This window comes from Solanum tuberosum, unplaced genomic scaffold (genome assembly GCF_000226075.1).
Source record: "Solanum tuberosum cultivar DM 1-3 516 R44 unplaced genomic scaffold, SolTub_3.0 scf00200, whole genome shotgun sequence".
Classification (NCBI taxonomy): Eukaryota; Viridiplantae; Streptophyta; class Magnoliopsida; order Solanales; family Solanaceae; genus Solanum; species Solanum tuberosum.
The window spans coordinates 116303-121079 of record NW_006239124.1 but is presented as its reverse complement, the minus strand read 5'-3'; the positions used below and the strand labels follow the sequence as shown (position 1 = coordinate 121079).

At 36.1% G+C, this 4777-nt stretch overlaps 1 protein-coding gene across 2 annotated transcripts in view; it reads right to left on the bottom strand.

The window, feature by feature from the left end:
* The window catches only part of LOC102601289 (bromodomain and WD repeat-containing protein 1), a 22227-nt gene extending 19552 nt beyond the window's left edge, over window positions 1-2675 (bottom strand). For both annotated transcript variants that reach the window (XM_015312338.1, XM_006355324.2), the window contains exons 1-2: window positions 2380-2675; window positions 2046-2154 (exon numbers count right to left, since the gene is read on the bottom strand). The gene's annotated coding sequence lies outside the window, so the exon portion shown is untranslated. The remainder of the gene's footprint in view (window positions 1-2045; window positions 2155-2379) is intronic.
* Between the last annotated feature and the right edge of the window lie 2102 nt (window positions 2676-4777).

Here is a 4777-nt window from a genome sequence, read left to right as displayed (position 1 = left end):
AAAATGCATGTTGCGGAGATGAGGATGTTGAGATGGATGTGTGGGCACACTAGGAGCGACAAGATTAGGAATGAGGTTATCCGGGAGAAGGTGGGAGTGGCCTCTGTGGTGGACAAGCTGAGGGAAGCGAGACTGAGATGGTTTGGACATGTGAAGAGACGGAGCGCAGATGCCCCAGTGAGGAGGTGCGAGGAAATAGTGGTAGAGGGTACGCGGAGGGGTAGAGGTAGGCCCAAGAAGTATTGGGAAGAGGTGATTAGACAAGACTTGGCTAGGCTTCACATTACCGAGGACATGACTCTAGATAGGAAGGAGTGGAGGTCGCGTATTAAGGTGGAAGGTTAGTAGGGTTAGCGTGTTGCCGTCCCTCGCGAGGGTATGGGTTGTTAGCATTTGGAGTAGCCCTAGCCGTATTGTTGTTTACTGCGTTTCACTCCTCACATTACTTTCTTGATGTTATTGTATATTTTGTTGATTATACACTATCTTTTGGATTGGTTGTTATGTTTTATATATAGCTCTCCTGTCACTTAGATTTGATGTTCTTGAGCTGAGGGTCTCCCGGAAACAGCCTCTCTACCTCCACGTGGTAGTGGTAAGGTCTGCGTACACTCTACCCTCCCTAGACCCCACCTAGTGGGATTTCACTGGGTATGTTGTTGTTGTAAGCATGTGGATACTTTGTTCTGATCCTTCAAAACTTTGTTTCTTAGATACTCAAAATATGTTGTCGGTCAAGTGTCAGATTCTCCAAATGTAAAAACATTTTTTGAGGATCCAACACGAATGCGGCGGCATATCTTTTTTCTTTTTTTAAGAAAGTAACCGTGAATGCGGTGGTACTTTTGGAGGATGCGGGCAACAAAGCTTCAAAGGCCACTAATAATTAGCAAAGAATTTGATATAGCTATACCCAATCCTTGCATACACCCTTACCCGGTACGTACAACAAACGAATTTGTGTAACATAGCTTAGAAGAGAACAAAAATCATATTTATAAGCTAAAGCAGAAGAGGTCAGCTTCAGAGGCTTCATTTGGGTTGAAGAAACGAAAAGGAAAGGAAAGGTGGAAAACAACTATAGAACCTTCGAAACTGACTGGATAAGTATGAATAAGGCATTAATAAATTCTTGAAGTATCTCTATTATTTTTTTTATTCAATTGTTGAGTGGACATTACAATTGTACTAAGAATTTCCTAAACAAACTATTTTAATCTATCAATCACAAAGATAGGCTTTACATTCATTCTACCTATACTAGCACATTATGGAGTCAGTAAATGGGAGGTAGTGCGTCATGAATTAAACATTTGACAAACCTACACTTGACTTAAATATTTCAGGAGAAATCTTAACAGTTAAAGCACTCCCATGATTCGACAAGACCAAGATTCATGGTCAACCAAGGAAGTGCAATCTCCACTTTTTGAACCTAAAGAAACAAATATGGACTACAAGCATCGACCTCTGTTCAACCTGTTCTTCTAGTTCTTAGAAGAAAGGTGTTTTGGAAGGAAAGTAAACCATGTCTTATCTTCTTAGTTTGTGTTTTACTGTTAAATTTATTTTCCCCAATGAATCAAACTATGCCTCAATCCGAAACTGGTTATACTCGACTATATGATTCCTATATATCCATTCACTTTTCAGGACCATCACAATACTAAATTTATTTACAGCAACAAGGTTTTAATATGTTTCCACTTCCCAAAGATGATACTCATAATAACACCATTCCCCTTTAACAGAAAATCAAAAAGACAATGAAAAACAACATTAATAGACTAAATCATAAGAAGTTGACATCCAGTAACAGAATAGCATTAGGCACTCCTTCCCTCTTCCAACTTATCTTCATGAAACCCTAATATATACTGTAACCAAAATAAACTAATTCAAGATGTTCTATTCTATATTTTGTTCCAATAATATTGATCTTAGCACCACATGTACATATATAAGAAACAGAGACAAAGTACAAAAATTCATCCAATAACTTTGAAATAAAACAAAAAACAAAACCAACAGCAAAAAGATTGAACCTTTTATATTCTCTGAGAAAATTAACCAGATGGGCAATCACCAGAAGCTAGAAACTTGGCCACAAGTTTCTTCAAAAACATTGAACAACCACAACCCATACGAATTCTACTGTAGCATTGAAACAAAAAGAAATTCAAGTTATTTACACTTCACACCCCATTAAAGTAGAAAAATAAACCGATAGTATTGCAAGTAATAGCCCAATTTGAGATCTCATAAACCTACATGCAAAAGAAAATAAAAAGAGTCCCAATTTTGAGTACAACCTCAACAAGAGCAAAATACCCTCTATTTCTACCCTACATTCCCCCAAATTGGAAACTAAATTCTCACCTACAATACAGTGCTCCTGTCCCTGTTGAACCCACCGCGGTTTATTTGTAGAGTAGAATTTCAGCAAAAAAGAAAAATGGAGATCGAAGGAGAATGAGTTGTTTATAGTTTCTCAAAATTGAAAAAGAGAGAATTTTGATACAGAAGAAAAAGAAAACAAAGTGGGTTTTAGATATGGAGGAGGGAGCTCTAATATTTTGGGTTGAAGAAGCTCTGTGTAGTCTTTGGTTTGTAGGAAAGAGAAGAGAAGAGAAGAGGGTGAGAGAAGGATGTGTGAAGAATACAGTAGTAGAGAGAGAAAGAAGGGGAACAAAAGGGGGTTAGAGTTAGCAATTTAAATCTTTATGCCTTTCTTCAAAATAAATAAAACAAAAAAAAGATAAATTATGTGAGAAATTTTATCATAAATAAATAAATAATACATACTTTCTACCTAAGTAAATATTAAAATAATATTATAGATGCTTTTATGAATTTTCAGTTTTGATTTTGGTTAAGTTTTATTTAGTTTTTCCCAGTGAAAAAAACAATTACAGTGTACTTTGCTTTATTTTTATTACTATTATTGATTATTGAAAATAGTGTTTCTATTTAAAAAAATCCATTTGTTTTCTTTTACATCTCTTTAAAAGTTGAAATCAAATATAACGGTTTTTGCAGTTGACAAGGTTGGGTTAGAGTTCCTTTTTCTTCTTATATATATATTTTTTCTTGTGAGGGGCTAATTGGTTAAAGAAAAGTGAGCTTCTATTCTTCCAATGGTGTTAATGTTTGTACATCATTTGACATTGATTTTGTGGGTCAGCTAGCATGAGACTTTTTGTTACTTACCTTTTTTAGATTTGTTGAAGTGATGGCAACTCTCAACAAATTCTCACCCAAAAAAAAAAAAAAAAACTTCCCAAAGAAATAAGTGTTTTAATTTAAAAGGAAGTAAATCAAACTCTAATCAAACGATATATATCTTTACTCTTTTCATGCTAAATCTCATATTTGCTTAATCATACGTCATGGTGGCAGCTAACGATCAGTCATTGATGGTGATTGATCAGGCAATTCACATTGATTCCACAATCCACTCCCACCCCCTCAATTCTTCGGAACATGTTATTCTTATAGTTTTACCTAATTCAGTGAACAATTATGCATCCTTGGTGCAACCCTCGTCCCTCAATGAGACCTCTTAAGCAAAAATGTCAACATAGATTCAATTCCAATATAGCTAATAAATTTCGTTGATGGAGTCCCAACTGTGAAGTGGACTAAATCTGAAGTATTGCGAATGAAAACGAAAGAAAATTTAGAATACATTGTCATTGGTAAAATTTCTTATGGTTGGCCAAGTTGTTTAATGTTGTTTTCAAGATGGTGAAAATGCTTGAAGCATCATGATAGAGTACTATGATTTTGTTGTACAAGAAGAAGGGTGGAATTCAGAATTGCAACAAATATAGGGGTATCAAGTTGTTAAGCCACACTATGAAGGCCTGGAAGAAGGTGGCAGGGATGAGAGTGAGGACCAGGTCAAAGTTATGCAAGAATGCTTGACTACAGAAGCCATTTAACTTGTAAGAGGATTGGTGGAGCAGTATTGGAAGTGGAAAAAAAAACTTACACATGATGTTCATCGACTTCGAAAAGGCTTACGATAAAGTTTCTAGGGGAGTCATATGGAGGATCTTGGAGGCTAAAGGTGTGCATATGGAGTACATTAGGTTGATTAAGGGCATGTATGATGGAGCGAAGACCCAAGTACGGACAGTGGGAGGAGACTCAGAGCATTTTCTTATGTTGATAGGGTTGCACCAAGGTTCAACCCTTAGCCCATTTTTATTTACCTTGGTGAAGGATGTATTGATGCGACATATTTAAGGTGAGAATTACTAACACCCATAAGCTAATTGAGACAATTAATCACATAATCACACCCCCAAGAATGGGGGTTTTAGCCACACATTATAAAAAGTAGGAAAATATTACCAACTATGTTCTCCATCAGCTGGGTAAGAAAATTTGAGTCTTCACAATGCTTGAAATTAACTTAAAATCAAAACCCAACTTAAAATTCTACTCAAAAACTCTAAAACAGTGTTTGGGATAAAAAATTCTAAGTAAGAACTCTCAAACACTCAGAATATTCACTCAAAATTTTGGAACTCCTTTACATCATTTAAAAATTCACATTTATACTCTTCCAGATTTTTAGCTTTTGGACTGATCAGCGGAATTAGTTGAGCATCGTCGATTAGGTCAGAGATGCGCCAAGTGTCTCTCTTCATCGCCTTCCTAACTTGCCTCTTCACCATTCAACTTTTGTAACTTTCGGCGATCAGAATCCTTATCGTTGATCCATTTGGCGGTTCGCCGAAATACCATTTTCATCGCCGAGTAGGTTTTT